Consider the following 27,182-nt stretch of genomic DNA (forward strand, 5'->3'; position numbering starts at 1 on the left):
TAAACACACACACAAACAAATGAGCAAATATGGCAATATGGCTCTCTGGTGTTATTATTTGTCTCCTTTAGGTAAAATCTACATCTTGTTTCATTCTGTCAACTGTGTGAGACCTTTAAATGTTCCAGACTGCAGCAGAATCCAAAAAAACGATTAATATTGCAGATAAGTGTATAATAAGGGGAGGAAACTGATTATGATGTCAGCAAAGTAAAAAGGCATTTTTGTTGACTATCTGCATCACCCATAAAACATATGTGGGATGCAAACACACACAAACCCTTCCACCTCCCATATCCACTTAGAGGTGATTGTAAGAACATCTTTGATCTTTTTTTTCCTCCTTTCTTCTTCAAGGAGATGTATTGCCTGTACACATAATCCATGACAGGCGTAATGTGATTTGGTAGTATCTCTAAATGGCAGGGAAACCCAGCTGACAGAAATTAATAAGTTACCGCGACGGTAAAAAGGAATCGGAGGAGGAGGGGTTGGGAGGAGAAGGTGGAGGTGGAGGGATAACCTGGCAGCCAAACACACAGATGATCAAATTATCTTTTGAAGGCATATTGTCATGGTAAAAGTCACACATGTGCGGTTGCTCAACCTGCTATATCTGCAGCTGCACACTGCGCTGGTCTGTCGGCTCCAGTTTGGATCATCGTAATGTTGCGAACAAGCCGGAGACCTGCGAGGACCTTGATTCTGAAAGAAGAGCTCAGCATGACCGAATGAGAATTTGTGTTTGGACACTGTGTGCTGGTTATAAGCTCTTAAAATGGAACCTGCATGTATGCAAAGATATTTAGAGACACTTTCACACCGGCATCTTTTTTAGCTGGTACAACATGAGGACATCCGCGGGTTTGCACAAGTCTATATACAGGAAAACTGACAGAGGTGGCGAAGAATGAAAACAGACTGAGGAGCTCAAAGTCTTCTGTAAGCTAATCAGCTGCTGAGTAAAGCTGGAATGCTTGTTGCAAAGTTACAAAGACTGATGCAAATTGTTGGATGCTTAGTGTTCCAATTCTGGGAAATGTGTTGGTGGAGATTCTTTCCCAAGCTGTTTGACTATTCAACTAGCACTTTGTTTTTTGGTATTTTTGCCTTTATTCCTATAAAAACAGTGATGAGAGACAGGAAATGTGGGAAATAAGAGCAGAGAAATGACATATAGTAAAGGTCTAACAAGCTGGTAATGGAACCAGCCTCTCACTGCTCATGCACCCCAGCTAGTCAAACAAACACTTTACTTGAAGCATGCTGACGTCCTCTGCCAGGGCCTGTCTATGTCCTATCAGAATTTACTGCTAAAACAGTTCAGACTGACATCAGTTCACTGAAGTTGTCCAGTTCAGACGTGTGATGCATAACATTCAGTGATCTGTTTCAGTGACAGCATGCTGTCAATAGAGATAATTTGTAAATAATAAAGCTTATGTTCTATGTGCACAAATGTGTGCAACTCTTTCGCTTTGGAAATGCTGATGTGGATTCTGCTGCTGTCTGATGTTTCAGGTATTTAAAAAAAAATCATAGGAAAGTCTTACAAATAACTGGAAGCAACAAACTAAACTTTAGCTCCTGTTAGTCAAAAAGAGGATTGAATTCATTAGTGGTGAGTTTCATTAATCTGATCTATTCTGCCTTTGCCGTACTAAGATTGATGTTTAAGCTTCATTTTCAGTTCGTCTTAGCTTCAAAACTGTAGAGCAAAATGAATGAGAAATGTGTTTTTTCATTTTGACAGCAAACCGTACATTTTACTCTCTGTGATGTTTTCAGACCAATATTGATGTTAAAATGTGGACAAAACCCTCTCCAAATCACTTACCATAACTCAAAGAAGGTTGCTTTATTAGCTGATTCAATGTGACAGCATGCGGTTCAGACTTGTCCATGTTGAAAGTGATACATTAATGTTAATCGGCCCATCCAAGATTGTTAATGTGACGTCAACAAGTTCAGACGTTGTCAGTTTAACAGAAAGGAGTGCATGTCTGAAAGAAGATAGATGGATAGATGGATAGATGGATAGACAGACAGACAGACAGACAGACAGACAGACAGATAGATAGATGTAGAAATAATAGTGTACATAAATCTTTGTACATTTGTAGAGAAATATTGTAATATTGCAACATTTGGCCTCAGGACCAGAATTTCTGTATTTTTGTTTAACAGGTTGACAGCTTATGTATCCCTATAGCAATATATATAATGAGTAACAATCTAAAAACTTGTCATTTTTTTATGAATAGTTACTGAAAATATGTATTTAAAAAAATAAAATGTGTCTTAGTCCAAATGTTCAGCCATGTTTATCTGCAAAGATTGCCCCCAAAACAGCTGTTTTCTTCTGTTAAGCATCAAAATCACTTTATGCATTTTAGATGCATCAGTCACATTCTGCAAACTATTGCAATAACAGAATCACTGAAGTCAGTGGATCCACTCATGCAGAGGAAACTAAATGCAGTTTGTTAGGTGAACTAATTGCTAACCATCTTCACAGAGTTCTGAGGACTTTTAACCAAACTGGTCCCTGACATTTCCAAGATCCAGTGCTGCTTTAGGTAATTTCATATTTCCTGTTGTGCAGGTTTATAAACTGAGCTACCCTGGACCCCCAGCAAGAGTTCAACCTCTGACCTGACGTATTCTCTGCCTTGAATCTCCAGTGTTAAAGATTCCTTCATTATTACTTGAGTTGTGAGAATTCTCCACCCAGAAACTCCCCTCATCTGATTCATCAGGCCTGTATGGGTGTGATCTGATTACATGTGATTGACAGTGTTGGCAACAGAAGCAAACGGCCCACAACTGTCGTCACATTTTGATTTCAATTTCTCTCAGTCGTGATTGATGCTCATCTGACATCATCTTTTTCCAGTTGAACTGAGCCAACTTCAAAATGAGAAAAATCACAAATACCGAAATGAAATCACTTATGAGAAATAATCAAAAGTGTTCCAACTTTAGTGGAAAATTAAGAAGCGTCAAGAGAAGAAGGATTGCATCACCAAGCTTCCAGATTTACCTGTAAGATGAGGACGAGGAAATAAATCTGCACTTCATGGTCTGGTTAGTCATTAAATCTGCGAGTGTACGAGCTTGTGTGCACATATTTGCATGCATGCATACAAAATATGTCTGTTGCACAAATGCCTCCTGTACAAGTCGCAACATCTGGATTTAATTCTGACATGTATTAAGACACACAAATGAATAAACTGATGATAAACCAGATTTCATCCAACCGTAGAAAAAAAATAGTGAAGAAACATCTGGAGCTGGATTCATGCCCAGAAATAAATGTGACTTCAAATGAGAGGAAGGGATTTTCAAGGTGGCAGTGTTGTTCGTGTCGAGCGGGGAGAGCCGGGCCAGATGTGGCTTTATGGGTTGCTGTTGGCTTCAGATATACATGAGAGAGAGAGAGAGAGCATGAAGGAGAGGCAGGCAGACAGAAAGAGAGAGTATGAGGGAGGGAGGTATGTCGCGCTCGCCAAACCACTCAGCAAGACTCTGATTTATTTGGCAACTGCCGGATGGTGGTCTGAGTACAAGAGGCCACCTACACCAGCGTCTGACCTCCGACCCGCAGCAACTTCTGAAATGAGCTCAGCTGTCCTTGCTAAATCTACACCCAGACAGGAGGGATGAGCCGTTGTTGGGGGACAAGACGCACAAACAAACCAACAAACACTCACGAAAGACACACGCGCTCGCATTTAGGGCACTGCAGACGCACATACAGGTGTGTGTATATACAAGCTGCACCAGTGAAAGCAACACATGACTTCAGATTATGTAAAAGAAAGTAGAAATAAAGGAGTTTTAGGAAATTGCTGCAAGTTTTAAAAGCCACCTTCAAGACAGTGACACACACACATGCTCTTCCTTTTCAGTGTTTTTATGTGTTTTCCTTCTTATGTCTGCTCAACAATTTAGCTTAGTTTCACTGTACTCTGTGCAATGACGGTAAAGGAATTCTATTCTCTCTACACAAATCGTTTTGGTTTTATTTGTGCCGGTTTTGACATCAGTCTCTATTCTCCATCTCAAAACAATGAAGGTGAACAGAGTTTAGTTTGTTAAAAATAAATCAACAGCAACTTATCTTTCTGGAAACTTGTAATCCACAGTAGTTTGCACTGGAGCCACTATTTTCACTCTGTGAAATAGTCTCTGTATAACTGCTCATGGAGGTCATGTTTCCATAATGTCGTTTTATGTGTTTTTTGGAGCATCACATTAGAAAAAGTTCAAGTAAACAGCAAAGTTTTGGGGGAAAAAAAAACTTTCTCAATTTTGCCATGAAGTTTCCTTGTTTGCTTGAGGTAGTTTTTAACTTTTACAAAAAAAAAAACCTGACTTACCTGCTTTATGGGAGAAGGAAGAAACTTTCTTGAATCAGTTCTAATGTAGCAAAAATTTATTTCTTTGTCTTTGTCTCTGGACAGCATGGTCAAAAAATTTGTTTCTCCTTCTTAGCTGGTTTAGTTTCCTGCTTCTTCTACTCGGTTTATTACAGCCATGTAACCTACAGCGCCACCTTCTGATGACAGTATGCAGCCTAGTTTATTTACTCCCAAGCAGGTGATGGAGGCAGGTTTTTCAGTATTTGGTTCTGTTTTTCTCACTTTGTAGCATTTTTTTCTAAATGTTGCATCTGTATTGACACATTGGTGAACATGTTCTATCATTTTGCTTGTATTTTGCCTATTTACATATGTTTTGTTCAGAGAAAACTGAATTTAAAATATTAAAATGTGATATAAATACAACTTTAAAACACAACTTACGCACTAATGTGTGATAAAAAAGAGGCCTTCCTATAGTGGCAAGCTAACTTAGAGGAAATCTTATGACTAATGTTGCTGTTTGACAGTCAATTTACGCTTTCATATGAGATATATTAAATTTTTCTGCATACATACGTAAAAGGCAGAAATGCCAACTGAAAATTTAAAATAATTTCCTAAGGATTTTTCTCCATTTTTTCTTGATGGAGACACTTGTTTTTTCTTCTTTCAGGTTTTCAGTGTTTGACACAACACAACTATGCTGTATTCAAAATGACAATGACAAACTAATGAGAAATGCAGTGTACAGTATGAATTTTATATTATGTTAATATAATAGTAGTCTATGCAACATGAAATTGTTAAATTGTCTTATTTTTGTAGCATACTATAGCAGGTTTAGTCATTTTCTAGTATTGGAAAGGTGGAAATAAACAATGTGTAGCTTCCGCGTACGCTAAAAAAAATCCTAGAGAAATTTAAAAGGTAAATGTCGATGACTTCACTGCAAATATAACCCAGTTTAAACTGGTCCTCCTGGTGTTTCTGCTGCTTTAAAAGCGGAACTTTATCCTCGCTTCAGTCAAACTTGTTAACTTTTCATCAAACTTGCTGACTGACGATATTTTTATTTCACTGCACATGCTGCTTTAGTCATATTGTGAACATTTTCTCCTATTCAATAGCAATTAATATGTGAAAAGTGGCCCCATGTCTCCTGTGTCATTTCACTCATACAGTGGCATTAATGTATTGTGATCATATGGAATTATGAATAGATAGCACAGCACTTCTGGCACATTTTGTGTATTTTTTTTTACACATTTTGTGCTTTCCGTGTGTAGTTTCTGTGGTGTTTACAGAACACATGAGATGGTTAGGGTTAAGGTAAGAGGCGGCCTATATGGCAATAAGGCAATTAATGGAAATAAGCCTGATTCACATTTTCTTTTACATTTTGTGTAACTTTTCAATTTACTTGACAATTAGATTATATGGCAACACGATTGTAGTTTTGGTTTCATTTTTGCAGGTTTTCGGACATGTTTTTGCTTCTATCCGAAAACAATCAAAATGAATGAAATTTGTAATGCAGGAACACATTTCCTGGTTACTACTGTTAATCCACAGACGTAATCAGGGCGTTCAGTGAAACCACTTTCTCCACAAGATAATGTCCCTACAAAACAGTGGGATCTGTGCATTATCCAGAGTCATTGTTGGACAGGAACGTTTCTGTTCACTTCTTTCAGTGTTGAGGTTCTATTCATTGGTTGTATCGTGATGGAGGTAGAAGCACGGCTCCATTAAGCACCACGAGAGGTTTTTTTGCAATGTGACCGCACTGACCATTTAATGTCTTTTAGGTCCCGTCCTCCTCCTTTTCCTTTTATACTCTATTGCTCTTTTCCTCATACACAAATTTCTGGGCTGTGACCTTGGACGCACACACACACACACACACACTCAGATGCAAAACACACCGAAACACACGCTCTCACGTCCATCTGCTTGCACTTAGATTGGCGTAACTCTCATTCTCTCTCTCTCTCCGTTCCCCGTCCTCGTCTCTTCCTCCCTTTGTCATCCCTTGTTGTTTCCACTCCTTTGAAACTTAAAAATATCCCACCCCGATTGTGTTCTGTACATTTTGTTACCATGGTGATTGCCATGTAGAAACAAGCGAGAGGGGCGTGTGTGTTTGTGCACACATGTATAATGTGTGTTCGTGTGCCAGTAGCAGCGCTATCAGCCAAGCGCAGAGTCCAAAGCTGTTTTCTAAAGAAACAGCAGTAAAAAAAAAAAGGAGAAACACCCACTTTATCCCCTCTCTTTGGTTCTCCTTTACTCCCCTTTTACCCTTCTTGTTCTGCATCTTATTTTTCTGTGGCTTCTCATTCTTCATCATTATCTTCTTCCTCTGGCCCATTTGCAATTCTATGTTTAAGCTTAACATCGCTTGCCTTTTCAGGGCTGCATTTCTCTGACCTGTGGTTTTTGTGTTACCTACTGGGTCGGATCAGTGACAAAGACCTGAGTTCTGACCAAGATGGACGTATATAATTCAAGATGTATTTGTTGTCAAACTTACAGTTAACTGTATGATAACCTGCCAAAGTGTGAAAAAGAAACTGTTTTAACTTGGCATTAGGGCGTCGCAAAACTGCTTCGTTTTAGCTTATGACTGCCTGCTGCAAAACCAACTCTTAGTTTATTTACCGGAGCCATAGTGTCAGATATATCAATGCTGTTTCTTTTAATGCATATTAATGTGTCGAGTTGTTGTGATCTTCAGTAGTGGGTGTCAGAGGATTCATTTACTTTAATGGCATTCTGTTGATTATTGTTTTGTTTGATGAACAATGATTCCATTGTTATTTTACCAGCTCATTACTTAATTTGCCAATTACACAATTTTTTCAAATGCAACTCTTAGCAACCAAGTTTAATTACAGAAAGTTGGGTGAAATAAACCTTTAAAATTAAAAGCATTTGGGTATAAAGTAATATTTTGTATTGAATAAATACTTAAAATAAAATATTATAGTTGCCTAATGATGAATTAAAGCATAGCCGCTCTTTAGCAGGTTAACGCTAACTGTGCTGTGCAACTAAAGACATCAGAACTGCTTTTAATAAACAAAACTTGGTTTACATTCGATTTTCACACAGAAATCAGGTCTTTGTTACTCATTCAGCTCAATAGGTGACGCGGAAACCTCGGGTCCTAGAAGTGCGATCCTCAAAATGCTGCCTCCTTGCAGATATACTACTGGAGACTTCTCAGACAGTTTCGTGGGAGTGGGACTGGTGATGTAGAGTGAGTAGCGGACCTCATCTGGCCAAAACATTGCAGTGTTCTGAGGGCAGCGTCGTCACAACATCAAGTAATCAGCTTCAACCCAGAAATCTGCAGCATCCACCACACTTTAATGAGGGATACCCCTCCATGTTTGCATCTGTCTTTTATAGTTTTTTTTATTTATGCATTCAAGACATCTCTCCTCAGAAAATGTGCATTTTTCTTTACACACATTTGAGGGTGGATTTCAATCTGTGTGTATTCTCGTGTGTCATCAAATTAGGCTCATGTTTTGTGTACATGTAATCATGCACATATGTCGCTCTGCCTGTATGTGTTTGTGTATGTTTAAAGCCATGCAAGAGTTTATTCCCACTGATCAAGGGAGTAAAATAGGCTCTTTTAATCCAGGGGTGGTCCCACCCCATGTGCATCCACCACCCTGGGCTGATCAAGGGCAGAGCAGCAAAGGAGGAGCAGCAGAAAAAACAGCCCTGGTGGGTCTGTTCAACTGACTGAGTCAGCTCATAGAAGAAGTGGATCTCAGCAACCTATTACACACAGGCAGGGATTACTGAAACCACAGAATGATATTGATTGATAAATTTCTTCCTAGTTTCAGTCTGTTAGGTGATAATATGTAGCCTCAGGGGGTTATTTGAGACAGATAGCAAAGTGGTGAAACAGACGCAGAAAGAGAAGCATGCGCCAAAATACAGAATGGGATGTTTGTGGCCTCTGGTGGAATGCCGACATCGACTCCTGGCTTTGGTACTAGAGGATACGTCTGGTTTGTTATGAAGTGGGCCTTGTTTTGTCATTTTAGCTATAGCTTCCAGTGACAAGGTTGCTTGTATAACATCATGTCAGGTAAAGAAAAACTATAAAAATCATAGAGCCAGGGTAGGAGGGTAATATTCCAAGAAGAACCTCAGAATTCCTAAGATTAAAGTAGTAAAGAAAAACAACTCTGATATTCTCTGAGATTGAACTGATAACTTTACATGGAAAAAAAATCCATTTTCTCTGAGATTATGGTGACAATTTTTTGGTCACTTCACTTTATGAAGTTTAGATCAACTCTCCCCACAAATGCTGCCACTTGTCATGTATCATTCCTGCTGTGAATTAGTTAGTGAAATTATACTTTGCAATGGGGTTTAGCAGTAAAGAAATACTCTGGATTTTAGTCCACAATCATCAAATTCTAATGAGTTTCTGGACCTGAAAAAGACATTGCCATGAACTTGGAGTTTTCAGATGAAACCAACACATTGATTAAATGGTGTGGTCGCTTTTGTGCATCAGGAACCACAACAAAATACACAGGTTCAATTCAGGTTTTGAGTCTGTGTTACAGGAAAGCACAAAACAACAAATTAATTGATGCTGTCATGTGCCGTACAATCGCACCTCCTTTGTTTAGCGGCTGCATCTGTGGTGTGATGAGACTGAGCTAACCTTGCAAAGTGAAGCATGTGGTTTTAACAAAACATAAATGAATAAATATATAATAAAACTTACACACTAGCTTTCCTAGTTTTTTCTCACAAATTTGTCACTTTAACTAGAGAATTTTCCTCTGAATACTGATTTTCTTTCTTTTTTTTTGACCAACAATATTTTTGATCTTAATATGCTGTCATATTCAATGTGCTCACCAAAGCAGTTGCCAAGATCTAGTAACATGGACACACTGCTGCCGTACAACGTAGCAAAGAAAAACTGTGGTGAGATGAACAGATTCAACAAGCCAACAATTAAAACATGAACAGGTATTTGGAGGTTAACTGGTGATACATGTAACATTTTAATTAACACTTTGACAAAATGAGTGACAATTCCCACATTTGTTTTCATGTTTGCCTCAAATTAAGTTTGGCAAAGATAGGAGTTTTAAAAAAAATCTAAGTTTGTATTGCTTTCATTGTTACATTTTTTTAAATAATGTGACAGAGCTCAGTGATTAATTGGGTGACCATAATCTTTGAGACTGATGGTAAACATGGTAAAAAAAAAAAACAAAACAATTAAACCATGACTATTCCTTTGGCTGCTATATGCACCTCTATGTTCATCAGATAGTTGCTAATTTTGCCGTTTGCTCTTCATTTGGTAGCAAATAGTGGGTCTATTCTGGAAACAATAATAAATTTCCTCCCTGGTCGTTGATTTCCTCTCTAATCTCTGTGCATCAAACTTGCACATTTGGAAGTTTTTACCACGAAAATACTCCATTTCCCTCTTAAAATGCTTAGATGTAACACGGCCATGGCTTTGTTGAACATACCAGCTTACCTACAACTGTTCAAACACTTACTCTGAAGAAGAATACTGATACAGAAAGCTCCATTCTGCAACCTGACATATTTATTACATATAAAGGCATTGAAGTCATAAGATTCTGTGTTTTTGAGACTGTCACTGGTATGTGGCAGTTTCAAGGTGGAAATGCTCATTTTGCTCAACACCACACAAACATGTTAAAACCCAAATAGTCCTTTTCTGCACCATAAATCCAAAACAACAACTTAAAGATGCTGCTAGATTATACGACAGGTTGTAAATAGTGTTACACATTTTCTGTATATTTTCTGTATATGTTTCTATAACGACGCAGGCTCTTTGTTTTGTGTACCCTTGTCTTTTTTTGACCATTCCTTCCTGTGTGTGCTGTTACTGTATGTACAAGCCAGATCAGGTTCACAAAACATTTAACTATGTATTGTACTATGTCCAACAATGTGACAAACTGATTTGAAATGCTTCCAAGAATTCAAGGAAACTGAAAAGTTGGGATTTGTTTCTGCTCTGCTTCTCATAATACAAAATTTATATGAAATTAATGATTAGTGCAGCTTTAAGAGAAAGGCCAGACATTGTGAGAAGAAGAAACTGTGGTCATGACACATGTAAAGACACAAAAATGAGTCCCAAACTGTGGAGGGGTAGGGAGGGATAATGTAGCTCTGTGCTGTCAGTCCCAGCTTTCTAGTCACATTTAAGACAGTGGATCGTGTGTGGAGCCCGATAAGCTTCTTCGAGGAAGTCCTGTGTTTCCCTGGTTAGTAATTACCTCTGCTGGAGACTGACCAGGGCGAGGAATAACTCTAGACGTGTGTGGACTGGATAATGGGAGATCTATGGGGATAATGGCTTTAGGTAGCCATGGAGGTGAGAGATAGAAACACATTTCCTCTGCGTACCTGGTGACAAGCAGAGAAATAAGGATTTGAGACAGGAGCTTTCTCCTCAGCTCCTCAGATAAACCTATGTTAGCAAGTCCTGCAGCCAAATAAAGTCTCCAGCTTGCACCTCATGAAATCTGTCCTCACTCTGCTTCTCTAATACTTGCAGCGCTCTGCAGCCATCGAGCTATTGGGTCTGATCACCCCTGATACTCCATCTCTCTCCTCCACTTTCCAATCTCTTCAAACAAACTTGTTTTAATGAAAATACATTCCGGAGTTTGGCGGATTTAGCAGATTTTCCTCCAACTCTCATCTCGCCTTCTTTCTCTAGGAGGAGGAGGAGGAGGGGAGTGAAGCTCCAGCTGGAGCAGTGGTGGCAGCAGCCCATTTTAAGAAGTGCTGACACCAGACTACCGAGCATTTCTGTGTGCATTCAAGGAATGAGGAATGCATCCAACCAGCTTAGAGAGGCAAAGAAAGAGGACTGGTAGAAGCAGGGAGTGGAGAGATAAAGTAGCTAGAATGACTGAGAGAAAGACAGAAACTAAAGGGGATAGTTGGTGGTAAAATGTTGAAACGAAAGACAAGAGGTGTAGGAGTTCTAATGACTGATGCACTGCAGCTCTGCCCTAATAGCAAATACTAACAGCAAATACTGATTCCTGTTTCTGGACACTAATGTTTAGCAAAGCATAAACGTGGTTCATTAGTTCAACTTAAGTTGATTTCAGAGGCAAATGTCAAGTCAAGTCACTGTTTTTTGTAACACCTGCTGTGCCAGCTTGCTTTCCTGTCGACAAGAGATTAGAGTTAGTCGTATAAATTAACCTAACAAGCTTTAATATTGAGGCTAAGACTCTAAAGTGTTATTTATGGGGATTTTACCTAAATTATTTACATGTTAGGGATTAAAACCCTACAAAATGTATATGAAATACTGTCGATACTACTTCATGTGACTAGAATACATAACTTGTTGGAGACCCACTATGGAGAATAACCTATTTAAATGCAGCTAAGACTCTACAATTTCATACATTAACCTAACTAAAATAAATACAGAGGCTAAGGCCCTACAGCTTTATTAATAATGTAGATTAATGTCACTAATTCAAAGTCTTGGCTCTACTAATATTTACATGAAAACCCAACAAATTCAAGGTTTCCCTGGATCCCCTTTGAGGATGGAGTGTCCTGTTTTTTGTCATGAATTCTTTGCAGAAAGAAAGATTAGAACTGGTGTTATGACTTAACCCCAATATCTATGCTTATTTAGTTAAGACCCTATAGTGTTACTTATAGGTATTTCACCTAGGAAATTCACATATTAGGAAATGAAACCCAACAATATTTATATAAAATACTATTTAATCTGCCTGTACTAGATATTAAGGCCAAGACCCGAGCACAAAGTACAATGTACTATAAATATAAAGGTTAAGACCCTATAGTGTTATTTATAGGTATTTTAGCTCAGAAATGTACACATTAGGGATTAAAACTCGACAAAAATTAAAGCAAATAAGTTTTGATCCTACAAAAATATGCAAGAAAACCCAACAAATCCAAGAATTCTCTCAAACCATTATGAGGATGCAGAGTTTTTCATCACAAATTCTCTACAGAAAGAGTTTGTGCAAGGGCCAAAGTGCGTTCTAGTGGAAAAAGACAAGACTTGGCACTAGAACCTAACTGACAAGTTTTGATTGTGAGTTTCAGACCCTATAAATGTTGTTAATAATAATGATTTTACCCAAACAATTTGCATATTAGGGATTAAAATCCTACAAAAATGTCATTAAAACTAATAGTTTAAGGCATTGGCCCTACATAAATATACATGAAAACCCAACAAATCCAAGCATTCCCTGCATCTCCTATAAGGATGCAGAGTCCTTTGTTTTGACAGAAATTCTCTACAGAAAGAAAGAGTTTTTGCATACTTGGTGGGTATCAAACAACATACAGTAAATCACCACGATTCAAAAATGGTATAAGGGGTGACATATGGTGACAAAATGGTGGGGGCTGGATCAAGCCACAGACATTCCCAGACCACAGTAATCCACAGCAGATGATGCCTGACACACACGTGTGTTCCATGAAGACAGTGGCTTTGATGAAAACCATTGCGGGCCACACAGCCACGATCATTATTTCGTGCACGCTGATTCACCGTACATGCATCTGTGATGTGTTTGTAATCGCTGATATCACGGACTGTGAGCGAAACCTTCCTCAGAATGTGCATTCGTGGCGTGAATGCACCTAGAGGGTGTTTGGATTTGAATTCAGAAAAATAAGATGTCACATCGTCGGCCAACTGGCAGCGATGCTCCTTCTGGTCGGTTAATGTGAAGAGCGACAGCAGAAACAGCAACACGTCAGGCCAAAACCACAGATTTATCCTTCTCACAGCTGTCTGACAACAGACCCTCTACCAACGCCACATCATCCATCCATCCATCCATCCGCCACGCATTAGCACTTGCCAACCCTCAAAACCTCAACCGCTAAAGTGTTGACCTCTTTCACAGCTGTGAGTTGTCGATTGAACCCTTTTCTGTGAATTGTTGAGGTAAGACTGATGGACCAGTGGTCTGTCATCAACCACCAGCAAGAGGAAAAGACAGAAGAGCTGCCATTGATAACACTGGTTGTGGTAATTGAAATCAAACAGGAATGAATTGGAATCAATATTACAAATCAGCATGATGTGAAAGAGTCTGAATGAACAGAAAACACTGAACAAATGAAAAGCCACATGATCAAAGGAGACACAGTATACACTTCATATACGGTACACAAGAAAAAAGGCAAACAATCTTGTAATGAGTCCCATAGGGGTTTGGTGATTGAACAAATGGGAAAAGGGAAGCACATTGAGCATCACTTGGTGTCTCTCACTGTTGACTTATGGTCCTTCAAGTCTGCTCAGAAGAGTCCTCCTGCTTTCTCCAGTGCTTCCTTGTCATCCTTCAGCACCCTTGACTCTCCTCTTCAAGCGGCCCTGCCAGCTGAGCCACCTTGTTGACAGCTCTTTCCCATGGCAGGGTCGCTTTGTACCCTGCAACGGACAGGAAGAACACATCACCCCCAAAGGTAAGCATGGGACCATTTCATCATAGGGGAGCACAGGTGACAACGGCGGTTGAAGACAGGTAGATATATTCTATTATTCACGGCCCAGCAAGGGCGTCAGATCTCCCCAGCGATTGCTACAGAGGCCAGTGTCAGAGGTGACATCAAACAGACAAAGGGCTCAGTGACAGCCGCCAACAACCGCCACCGTCGAGGTAATTCCCAGGTGCCCCGGCTCAGGCCCCTACTCTGGAGGCACCGGCGGGATCAAGAAAGGTCACCTAGCAACACAGGTCAAAGCTTTGATCCAATCAGAGCAAAATCCAGCAGGAAGGGGCTTTTATGAGTGAGGGGTAGAGGGAAATGATTGGCTGTCATTTTGCATTTCGGGGGCTGAACATTGAGCCAAAAGGAAGCAAACAGCAGCAGCAATAGATGCCCCATCACTGTTTAAAACATAGCTCACTTTAGATGCTACTAGGCTAAAATACATGGTGGAAACAAAAAAGGACCCATGCTAACTGTTATTATTAAACTGCATATTTTATGAGGCCCCTCCCGATTAGAAAGTCAATTGCAGGTTATAAATTCACGCAGGCTGTGAAAAGGCACCGAGAGTGACCCTCAAGCTTGACCTCCAATGCTTTGAACTTTTTCTCCTCAGCCCCCCTCCTGTCTCTCCCTCTTTTTCCCTCTCCTTCTGCCTGCACTTGGTCCCTGCGAATGAATGCTTTGATTTGAGCCATCCAGCTGCATAAGTAAACCACATTACATTTTAGGAATGTAAATAGCAGAAAGTGCTCTTGTGAAAAAAAATCATTGGATGCTCCCCGGCTGGACCGCATAATTATTTAGAGAGCATATGTAAATACCTCTTACGATTATGGAGGAATGCACGCAATTTCCCCTTTCAATGCCCTAACCGGTCATTTGGTCTGGAGATAGGAGGTCACAGAGACAAAGAGGGAAACTATAGAACTTTGCTGTGCAGCGTTGCAATGAACCACAGTGATCTGCTTCAAAAAAGACTCTTTGGACCCCAAACAAGAGCAAGTGTCTATTACCAGAGTGTCATATACATTCAGTGAGCGCTGCAGGCTGACACAGCTGCAGATATGCAATGATATCACTGCACCTTAATACCATTTGTCAGGGTTTTAAGAAATAATTTGTCAGGACTGTCAGCAGAATACACCGTCATCCCTGCTGATTGGCTAAACAGACACGTTAAAGCTAAAAAACACACACAGGTTTGTGCGTGTCAAATGCGATTCCCCAAAAAGATAAGTCTAATGCACTTGTGATATGCTGAGCTGCATGTATTTTTGCAAAGATCAAGTGTATACTTTACACCGTGCGCCACATCTGCCATGTGTGGAAACATGACTGAGCTTAGATCGGCTGCTCATCATTTCCTCCTCTGTAAGAACTTCACACAGTGACAGGGTTGACTTTCTGTCTGTCTGGAAGATTGTCTGTCTCTGGGGAGGAGGGACACATCTCAGGATTGACAGGACGCATGTGTGCATTCCTGCATCTACAGGAAAATAGACAACGATCCTGCTTTGCCACATTTAATCAATGTTAAAACATCGATCTGGATGTCCCTAACCATATATTCTGTTATGTGGACTAACAATACAGACTGTGAATCCCTTCCTCCCATGATCAAATGCAACAGCACTGACAACCAAACATCTCCTCTGCAAACATACAACTTCCCCAAAGGTAGGCTGATATGATATGAGTGAATATGTGGATAGCTGTGATCTTTTTCTCTGTCAGACATCAGTGTCTTCTCACAAGACAAGAGATTGGTGACAAGGCACAGACGCACACACTCAAACAATAAATTGTGTCATTGAGGAAGTGAGGAATAATAATTAATGACGGCCATGCAGCAGGACAAAGATGCTCTCTGAAGACCAGCCTGCGGTCCCCCAAGGGACAGAATAGGGCTTCAATTAACTGACAGGCGGACGTATTAGAATTTCTATCATGGGCCTTGGTGGGCTGGTGAGATGCAGGACTACAATGCTTTGAAAACCAGTGTGGTTTCCCCATCAAACGCGTCCTCTAGGTCCTTTGATCTGCTGGGTGGTATGTGTCCTTGGAGATATGTGTCTACTTCCTCAAAGCTCTTTGTTGCCAGCACCTCATTTTCCTGTGCTGAGGTTTTAGTGCTACAGCAACAGCAGGCTCTGCTGCATTCATTCTCAGACAACAGACACAGCACATCCACACCATGTGACACCAGGTGATTTTTAAGCATGCATGGTGCTGATCACACTGCAAGAGTATGCAGCTCATGAATACAAGCGATACTGTATGACCAGCCAAGGACTGGACATCCAGCAGCTATCTGTATTTATTTTTGGATGTGACACAGATTCAGATTGATAATAAAGCAGCCACAATAAAAATAAAAGTGCAGTTTTATTATTTTGAGGTAAGCACTAATTGCTAATAATAATAACCCTTTTGCTTGGAGAGGAATTTAAGTATCTCCGGATCTTATTCCTGAAATATGGGGAAATGGAGTAGGATAGATGAGTTGGGGCAATAATGTGGGTGTCACTTTACCTGTGGCTCTACACTCCAATGTTCACTTATGGTCACGAACTCTGGGTAGTGAGTGAAAAAAATTAGATCACAGAAACAAGTGGCTGAAATACGTTTCCTCCATGGGGTCGCTGGGCTCAGCCTTTTAGAAATATGGTGAGGAGCTTGGACATTCGGAGAGTTGCTGCTGCTTTGTATCGAAAGGATGATGTTACCTGGACACCTGAGGTTTTCCAGACTGAGTGGAGACCCTGACATAGACCAAGCGCTGGCTAGAGAGATTACATATCTCATCTAACCTGGGAACACTTTAGAATGACTTCCTTGGTCTGTTGCATCCACGACCCAAACCCAGATATAAACGGAGGAAAATGGATGGATGGATAACACCACTAACATTGCTGACTTTCTGAATCACGATCCATATTTTTTGATTGATACAGAAAGTTTTTGTTTTTGCATTTTGACTTTATTTAACAGCTGAAAGAAGAGCGACAGGAAACAAGAGCAGAGAGGTTGACATGCAACAACGCTTCCCTAGACACAATCAAAGGTTGACATTCTGTAATGTGGTATGCAGCATCACAAGTTTTTCTTGTGATGGATTAAGAATGGTGACATTATCTTTCTTAACAGCTAGCATATTTTTTAGCAACATCCATCAAAAGTGGCAGACATAAATCTCACATCCGTGAAAGTTGTTTTTAAATCGACTTGCAGACTTTAACATTCAACAACTGGAAATAAGGTCAGATCATTCACTACCGGTTAGAACAACATGAACAAAACTATCCTCTTTCAAACAAGAAGTTGTCCAAAATGAGCATAATGTCAGACTGAAAAAAATGAAGACAGACAGAATTCAGCGTGACTATCAGGCTAATCCTGCTTTCACACCCAAAACAACATGTGCTACAATACCCTACATGGAGCAAGACCATTGTTTGTAAAGGAACACCTCAACAATTCAATGCACTTCACTGTACTCATAGTCTGACTTACTGGATGTAAAGTCTGCCACTGACTACATATTCACATGCAAATCTCTTCTCCTTCCGCTATTCTCATGTAACCATTAAAAAAAAATCATCTTCACTACAGGAAACAACAACAAAAACGTCCTTGCAGCAACCAAGATGCTGAAAACGGCAAGTTTTGATGATGCAGGCGGGTCTACTTAGTTCTTTCAGGGAAATGATTAATTTTCATGGCAGCGCTCGCCTTTACATGTGTGAATGTTCCGTCATAACTGCATCCTAGATTCTGCACCACCCAAAACAAATCAAAACACAAATGAGCTAAAACTTTTCTTTTACCCAATTACAGAATGATGCTAGTTGTAGTCAGACCATTCTACATTGCTGTGGAAATGGATGTGGCTATTCAAGACAAGCTCGACAAGTTTATTAATCACATAGCTTAATAATCAGCTTAGAAAAACACTTGCATAATGTATGAGCCTCCATAAGGAATTCATAAAAGTAAAAAAAAAAAGTAACCAGTGAAATTTTAATAAAAAACACAAATGAGACTCATATTCAAGATATACCGACTACTGCTGTTTTAGTGTTGGTCATTATTGTTTGTTTTGTCTTTGTCTCTTCTGAATTGCCCAACTTTATACAAGTGCAACACTAATACTAACTGCAAAACTACACTTTGATTTATGTAACACTTTGCAAAGTTCAACTAAACTGACCACTGAGCCTAAGTATGCTGCATTCTATGGCATCCAATAGCCTTGCTAGCAGGTAAAAGTTATTAGGATAAAAGTTTCAATGAAGATGAAAGGTCGAGTTATTGATGTGTGTGAGTCTTTTGAATGTCTGGTATTATGTAATGCCCCCCGTTATTGAGCAAAATACATCAAGCATGGCAAAAAATGTGCCACAGAATCAAAAAAAATGGGATGACATTTCAGTGTAATCAGTAGCATCATTAGCTGCTTCCATTAAAAGTTTTCATTGAGGAAGTCATACATGATTGGACCCGCTACAATCATCAACATTTAATGTGTCAGTAGGAGTAGTTTACAGAGTAAAAGCCAAGCGGCCTCCTCGCCTCTGCCAGAAACCCCCCACATGACCACTGACGTCAGCGGCCGTTCTCACCAGCTGGCTCTCCCCTTGAACCGCTGGGTCAGTTTCCTGTTAGGTCCCGACACAATATGCATGAATGCTCCATCTCGCAGTGCTGCCTCCCTGTGAAGTGGTGTTCAGGTTACATTCCTCCCAGCTAAAGCCCTCGGCCTTCCCCAGCCACAGCAGATCTGTAAACTGTTTACACTTCACTTCCCACACCTGGAATGGGGCCAAGGCAAACCTGGAACGAGGCCCACGAGAAGGAACCGACAGATAGGCCCTCAGACTTTCAGCAGGAGAACAGCAATTGTGTCTTCGGCTGGAGTGGAGTATTGACTCACCAGCAGCACCATCAACACCACCCTTCTTTTCTTTTTCTCGCTTCTAAAGGGAGAGCACCAGAGGAAACTCGATCTCGAAACAGATCCATGCATTCAACAGTCTGCTGGCCTACAAAACTGAGAGAGCAGTGCTCTCATCACAGAAATATCTCCTCTCGTTAAGTTTGTTCATCATTTTCTCATGTTCAGTGACTTAATCTTGCTAGTTTTACATGTTTCCAAACAGTATGTATAAGCACGATGGTTATTTCTCTTCCTTCTTTGAATGTAGCTCCTTGAAATCACAGCCATGAATCCACCACTGACGTACAGGTGCTCCCTCATATGTCACCTTCCGACTCCCAGAGAGGATATCACGGCTAACTTGTCCTTCAGCCACGCTGCCTCTGCCATGTCAGTCTTTCATGCACACTCATGTAAATGCAAGTGAAATCTCTGACATATTCTGCAAGCATGATGTAAGTCTACGATAGCGAGGAATCCTCCGTTCCCTGGTGCTCACAGTGAAGCCATTAGAGTGAGGAAAAACGTGCAGCTGGATGACTGAGGGAGGGCCTGCTTTATGTGCTTTGTGATTTAAAAAAATGTGTAAAAGCAAGAAATACAGAAATATATTTAAATAAGAACTATATGATGGAGAGATAATCTGTAAAAAGTGTGCCATGTGAATAATAATTCTTACATTTGATGATTATATTTGCTGCTGAAATAATGAGAGGGATATATGCATTTAATACACTGGAGGATAGAGGCCTACATTTGGTGTTGGGCTGTTACAATAAAGCTTCCAGTGCAGAAAGAAGGCGAGAGAAAGCCTGTTTTCTTTAGTCATCTATAAAACAAACTGTAGCCCTTTTACAGAGCAGTGAGGGGAGGAGGGGATGCATCCAAATTTAGTGGACTGTATGAAAGCAATGGTACTTATTACAAGAGAAAAGGGAAAAGTATGCCAACTGTATTTACTGTACAAGCCAGGCTCGGTCTTTTAATTGCCCCTGTGCCCAATTTGCTGTCTTCTGTTGTAAGTGACAGTGGCAAAGAAAGGCATTTTCAATAGCTGGTATTAGGAGAGGATGAGAGAGGAGAGACTTAGAGACACAGAGAGAGTAAACCCCAAACTAGCATGTCCTGCAGTGACATGTATATTGAATACCAATCAGAAGGCATCGGGGCTCGCCAGGCCCAGCGCTGCTCTAATTTCCAATGCACACACTGTAGCTCAATCAGTAGGACCCTGGCGGATAAAAAGGGATCGCTTGCCTGGCTCTCTGAATATTAGTTAATGCCACATTTGCAAGTCTTCAAGAGCAAAGGGAGAGAGCGGGGTGGGGGTGGTGGGGGAGGGCAGTAAGAGGGAGATGAGGGAGATACGAGGGGATGGAGAAACAGAGGGATGTAAGAGAAGGGGAAGATAAAGATAGAAACAGCGAGAAACCAAGAGGAGGAGGAGAGAAACGTTTTTTAAAAACTGCTCTGTTAGAAAGGAAAATAAGGATTATTTCTTGCAATAAAATGCTGCAAATGGCTTTGTAGTGCACAAGTGATGGAAGTGATGCCTGGATGGGGATTATGCTCTTTTCATCATAAAGCCCCATCTGGTATACTAGCAAGACCACGTCTGTCCAGGCCTCTCGCCCTTTAAAGTGCCGGCTTGGGTTACACATCAATCCGGTCCTGTTGCAGCTGTGCCGAAGGAAAAAAAAAAAAGGCAGCAGCCCGATTCTGCACATACATGACAGAGCGCAAGCTAACACACAAAGAAATGCTCATCAATTACAAAAAAGTGTGCACATGCAAATGGCCAGATGGATAAACAGGAAGGCAGACACACACATGCACCTCTTTGCCCCTGTGCACAAAGTCCCCACAGAAACAATGGTAAAAACACAATAAAGGACATCTCTGTTTTTGAAGCACGCCTATTTCTAACTTGAAAGAGCCAACCATAATTAAAACCAATGGGCAGCAATGCGAGATAAATGAACAGCAGAGCGTTCACCAGACCCCCTCCTCATCTTTTAACTAAACCACTGGTCCGGTGTCTGACAGATGTTCCAGCTCCATTTGATGTGCCCATGTGTTTGTGTGCGCTTTTTCTACACATTTGTGTGTCTACACTGACTGGCAGGACATTATCGTTTGTCATTTCCTCCCGCTCTGGCCTTTAGAGATCCATCACGGCGGCGCTTACCAGCATAAACCTATCAGAGTGCTCAAATTTTTATAAGAACCACATTTGCCTTCGCTGCAGTGGCTGCATGTGCAACACATGCACTCATACAGTGAAAAACTCTATAATGCAGCATCAGAAGAAGATATTCTATGTACACCTAAAGCAGCGTTATACAGTAGTGTGCAGCGTCTGGGGATCTAATTATTATACATACTAAGCACATATATGCCATCTTTTATGATTCAAACATGTGTTTTGGGACTCTGAACTGTAATCATTAAATATTCAAACACTTAGAATGTTAAAAGATTGTTCTACACTGATTAATATCATGCAGAGAACTGGGAACAGAAGTAAATCACTAAAATTGATTCACAGTTTCACCAGGCAATAATCAAAATGGATTGAAATCACACTACACCAGCTAAATCCTTCTTTTCTGCGAATTCTTTAAAGGAGATTTAACCGATGGGTCACATTTCTGCTGCAGATGTACAATTACTCTTTTTTTAAGAAGAGACATCTGCCTTTTAGCCACAAATGATATTCGATGTCACACATTAAACTTGAAGGACGTGATTCACTTTCTAGCTATGCAAGACCTTTAATTCTCCTGTCTAAATTGGCTGCGGAGGACGGTTTCTTCATCTTCAGACCGTGTCGTCCTCACATTGGGCCTCATCACTGGAATAAAGGCTCACCGTCATTATCTCATGATCTGCCTATTCCTGCTCCTTCCTACACCAATAGGATGTGAACAAAGAGGGTAATATTACAACTGGATAAAGATAAATGGAACTCAATTTCACTGGAATTAAAATTAGTGTTTGATTTATTTGAAAAAAAGAGGAACTGATAATGAGGAATTCAATTTGATTTGTTTGGCATTAAAGGTAGTTTGAGGTCTTCTCTGCATGAAGAAGTTAATGCAGTTTTGCTTTCCATGCTTCAAAATAATGAACAATGGAGAAAGAGAAGCAGGGGGAGATTGAGATAGTGAGGGAGGGAGGAGGAGGGTAATGTTATGACTCTATTGAAAATTGCGCTGTTAACAAATTGGTGGGTCTCAGCTGTTTTCCAAGACTTCAGCCCGCAGGTACATTTGTCTGCTTGTTTGCCTGTCTCCTGCTTCATTGTAGTGCTTCTTTCAATGCTGGACTTTCAGTTGTATCTGGACAGCCCAAATGACAACGCTGCTGGCGAGAGAGAGAAGTTGACGGACGAGGAGCGAATAAAAAGAGCCCAAATCAACATTTTTTCCCTCCTCCTCCTCCCCTGTCAGCCGGTCTGGACAGCCCCGAGGAGATCAAACCTGTTTGTAATCCCTCTCTTCCTCTTCATGTCTGTGTGTTTACAACCTGACCACATCGCTGCTGTTCGCTCCCTCACAGCTCCGTCTGTGGTCCACGTCTCCAACTATTAAATCACATGTAGGAAGGTGGGGAAGAGATGGGATGCATTTATTGTCCTTGGCTGACAGCTTCTCACAGAGACAGTTGCACAGTTCTAGTTTCTCTGCACTGCACTGACAAGTGATGGGCAATTAATTTGCGCAAATCGCTGCTCCCCCTTCCCTCCTCTGCATCTTCACATGGTCATAATAGACGTTTCCAGCCGGAGGTCTGAGTGAACGGTGAAGTGTCTGCTGCATGACTGTCATCAGATGGTTTGTTCTGCTTCTCTCGGGAGGAATGCAAGGCTAACTGCTAGGAATGACATTTTCCTCCAGAGCGGTCTGGGGGCCTTGTTTCTCTTTCGTCCATGCTTGGGTTCTTTTCAAACACAGTAATTTGCGGAAGGGGACCCCAGCCATAGATCACAGGCTCTGGATGTGTGGGGCTGGTGGGCAGGGTGAGGAGCGACCTTTGGGGTGCAGCTCTGGAACTTCTTCAATGGAAACCGCATGGCTTTAAACGGGCAACCTCTGGGTGGTCCAATCAGCCTCGAGATGACATTTACTGACACGTGTCTCTGCCAATTGATTTCAACTCCTTGAAACATCAGTTTCTTATCCCTTTTTCAGGCAATGTTTCAAATTTGTGATTTATCTGGAAGACAGCAGTTGATTATAAGATGCCATGAACGAATTGCAAGCAGGTTGCTTTGGGTTTCCCTGAGGGCCTCTGTGGCTTCTTTGACATCTTAATCAAGCCAGCTTTTATGGCTCTTTAGATCTTTGGAAAAATAGGCTTGTAAAGACAAGAATCTAATAAACACTAATGGCATTTGCAATAAAGCACCCATTCTACATGTCAACATGCCTTTGATTCTTTGGATTGTGTTCGCCATTCACAGTTGACACAATCCTGTTAACATTCCCTCAAAACCTCAAGGTCAGAAGTAAACAGGACGGTGCTGAGCTCACCACATCTGACCCCAGTCACCAAAATGTTACTAATCTGCATTACAAGAACAGCAATCATCTCACTTCGGTGGTTTTCCAGCTACAAACCTTCTCACCCTGCGACAATCTGACATCATTGTCCGCAAACTCCTCACAACTTTTGTGGTGTGTAATTTTAGGGCAATGGGAAAATCCCTTCCCTTCCAGCTCGGAAGTGACCGTGAATAAGCAAGTTTTCACTGGGTTTAGCTGGTTTCACATGTAAATGACCCTTTCTTGAGAAAAAAAACAATATCCACGGCCATTAAGATGTTTCAGTGCGGAAAGCAAGGCTCATAATGGGAGATGTTATTCATGGATGAATGTAAGTAATAAATAAAAAGTAATAAAAGTAATAAAAACACCATTGTTGAAATTTGGTATACAGAACTTCATAAAAAACTAATTCTCAAGGTTACAGACAACAGATAAGTCCAATATTTCTATCTTAGCTGCAGTGTGTTTGGATTCTAGTTGACTTGGGGTCACATGAAGGTTAAACTAGTAAATCATATTCTCTTTGAACAGTGACAAGTGTCATCACAAATGACATAATAGTTCTGCAAACAGCTTGTATCTTTGCCTGAATCCAGTTTCTTAATATAAAGCTGAAAGATGCAGTGTCTCTGCTTCAACATGTCAACAATCAGATGGATTTGGCCTCATCTAAAGAGCATGTGTACATGGTTGGGTTGGTTTAAAAATGTAAACATGGAGGGAAAAGTCACTTCAATCGTGGTGTCGTGGCAAGTAGAGCCTACTTTTCACACAAAATGTACTGCTTTATCTTCAACATGGGTTCAGAAATGCATATGGCAAAAACAAGGCAGGCTTACTTTTACTATGCAACATACTCTGCAAGTATTCCATGAACATGCATGCATTATCCAATTTAGCTGGTTAAAATATCCATATATTGCAATAAAACTGACATTATATCAAATATTTTGCCAGTGAGCTCCAATTTCCTATTTCACTGCATTGAGCTAAACCAACAGCTTGTCCTTTAAAATACTCATATGAGCTAATCAAGTGTAAGTGAACCACAGTCCTTCAGTAGTAAATTAGTTTTACGTTTTACATCCCTAAATGTAACAGTTCTTTAAAATTAAAAAAAGTAGTAGTTTGCCAGTTTTCTAGCCAAAACAATAACTCCAAAACCATTATGCTGGGCAGATTACTTCACTGTGGAGTCGTCATTTGTAAAAACGTCCAACAAAAGTGAACATTTCAAACACGCCGATGTCCAACCAGGAGCTAATAAAGCTGGTTTTAACCATGCTGACAACCTTCATTTGATTCTTAAGTTTGAAGAGTCAAACAGAACCACTGCTGGGGTCAGTCTGTCAAATGGCGTCCCACAGAGATCCCATGATGGAGGGGCTGGAGCTGAACGAGGGAGGGCTAAAGAGAGGGCAGAGGTACTCAAAAGAACTGCTAAAAGAAATAATCATAACCATCTCAGGATCAGGTCAGATCAGGATTTAAATAGAAAATGAGTATCTGCTGTGGATGTCCGCAGTCTGATAGGTTGAAATAATAAGCTTAAGAGGATGATGACCGTAATGGCTACCTGCAGTGCTTGGAAAAAACCCAGAGTGCGCCCCCACCGAGCCCTCCATCTTTCGTAGAGCCACAAACAGCCCCTGCTTCTCCTTTGGTCAGCAAGCAGCAAAATGAATAGAAAAATCCTCCCCGCGGTTTGAAATAAAAAGGCCTGAATCAAACTAACACCAGGAGAGTTTTTCGTTCACTTTGCTACCTGCAGTTTCTGCATATTAGCCTCTCCTGTTCTTAGTCCACGTCCCGCAGTGAAATGAATACAAAATTGCATTAAAGTTAATGCTACATGACATTTCCCCCCTTTTCACAGAATTTTCACTGCTTTTCGCTGTTGCTCCTTGCGGCCGTTACACATTTGTAAAAAAAACCACCTGCAGGAGTGATTTGCCAATTTGGTAAAGTGCACCTGGAACATTTCGATAGCTAACATCCTGAAACATTAAACGAGCCTTGCTAACAGCTGTGTTCAATAACTGCGTGTCAACAACGAAAATAAATAATGCATTAATACTTTGTATTGATAGCAGCAAAGAATCACAGCTCTTACAGCATCAGACATGATGGAGACCCCCTACCTGGCAGCCCCCGTATCCACGACCCCCGCTGTTTGTGTATTGTAGAACCATGGCGGCCCATTGACAGCCTCGCCCGGATTGCAAATTTCCCGTTGGTGGTCCTGGGTTTCGCCTGTCCTTTCTCAGCATTGTGCAACTGGAATAGGTGCGTCCTCCCCTGTTCACGCTGCGGTTGTAGCTCCACGATCTGATTGGACAGCGCTGAGCGAGACTTCATCAGCAGAACATCCCTGTCGTCATGACAACGTGCCAATATCCCAACAGGGGTGTGTTTGTGGAAGGGTGGGGCGGCGGGGCACGGTTGCTTTCTTGCCTCCGACTGGAACACGACAATGATTCACTTTACATCATCATTACCTCACCGCTAGCGGTGCTAAGCTAATCTGTCCAGCCGGCGATCTCGGCGGATGTATGGGCCACTCTGACACAATCTGAGAGTCTTACAACCAGCTGTCCCGTCAGGGTTTCTCAGTACAATGTGTCGCACCGCAGGACGCCAAATCAGCTTAAAAACGATGACCATAATCACTACTCCGTCACATGACATTCAGAATGTCGATAGCACATCCAAAGCGGCTCTAATAGCCATTAAAAAAAGTTTGCTCTTCTTTTCAGTCTTAAGCCAGTGCTGCATATTATCATATTCCATCCACACACACACTCATGAAAAAGAAAATTACAAAAGGATCTGCAGTTTGGGCCAGGTTTGTCTGAAACCATGGTAACTTGAGAGGAACTTTTGAGAAAGATATTTTACTTTCTATTCTCAAATGGCCTTTGTCATCGCACCCCAACACTTCTCAGCCACATCCTTCCCATGAAAATTTGAGGACAACTTATGCTGGACTAAAAAGACTATTGTAGCAGTTTATCGTTCTGCTAACTCAGCATACAGTTCAGTTTCAAAGAAAGAAAACCAAATCCCACAGAATCGGGCTGGAACAGAGCAAAAGACATCAACAAAAGACAGAAAGAAGAGAGAAAAGAGGGGGAAAGTGAGAGGAAAGCAAAAGCACGGCATTATCTTGTTGTCAGCTATGCTATCCACAGCACAAACAGATGAATGTTTGGCGGGTGAGACACCCGCTGTGCTGCTAGCCTGCTAGCCCGCGATTAGCCCAGAGCAGGCGGCTGGTTCCCAGGGTTCTCTCCCAGATACCTCCTGCCGAGCGGGAGATGATGACCTTGGCCGCTGTTGGAGCTCTCCTCCCCTGCTATGACTGAAAGGCGGACCAGGACAGAGGGCCCTAGCCTCCGCACTCCTTTGATTGCTAATCCCCCAAACATTGTACACCACCCGGCACCCTACCTGGCCTTCCAGCCGGAGGCGGCTTGGTGGTGGCCATTGAAAGCAGGTGATGAATGGAGCATAGCTGCAGGAAGCCAGGCTCCCTGGGTAGCAGGGGAGCTGTGCAGGCCCAACAAAGCTGCTTAAAAACAGTGCAGTGTGGTTCTCATCTGTTTTTGTAGATTTCAGAAGAGGAAGAAGGAAAAAAAAGGATGCCCCCGCTTAGTCCTTAAAGTCTTGATGAGCGGACAGAATTCTCCAAAAATAGCCAAATAAAGCAAGCATTCACAAACATCTCACACACGTCACTTTCACAATACAATCACATGA

The 27,182-nt window shown here is 41.2% G+C and overlaps 1 protein-coding gene across 1 annotated transcript in view; it reads right to left on the bottom strand.

The window, feature by feature from the left end:
- The window catches only part of LOC111577326 (axin-2-like), a 95,911-nt gene extending 70,229 nt beyond the window's left edge, over positions 1-25,682 (bottom strand). Inside the window, exon 1 of the mRNA XM_035954331.2 lies at positions 25,565-25,682. The gene's annotated coding sequence lies outside the window, so the exon portion shown is untranslated. The remainder of the gene's footprint in view (positions 1-25,564) is intronic.
- Positions 25,683-27,182: the final 1,500 nt, after the last annotated feature.

The sequence above is a fragment of the Amphiprion ocellaris genome, chromosome 4 (genome assembly GCF_022539595.1).
Source record: "Amphiprion ocellaris isolate individual 3 ecotype Okinawa chromosome 4, ASM2253959v1, whole genome shotgun sequence".
Lineage (NCBI taxonomy): Eukaryota > Metazoa > Chordata > Actinopteri > Pomacentridae > Amphiprion > Amphiprion ocellaris.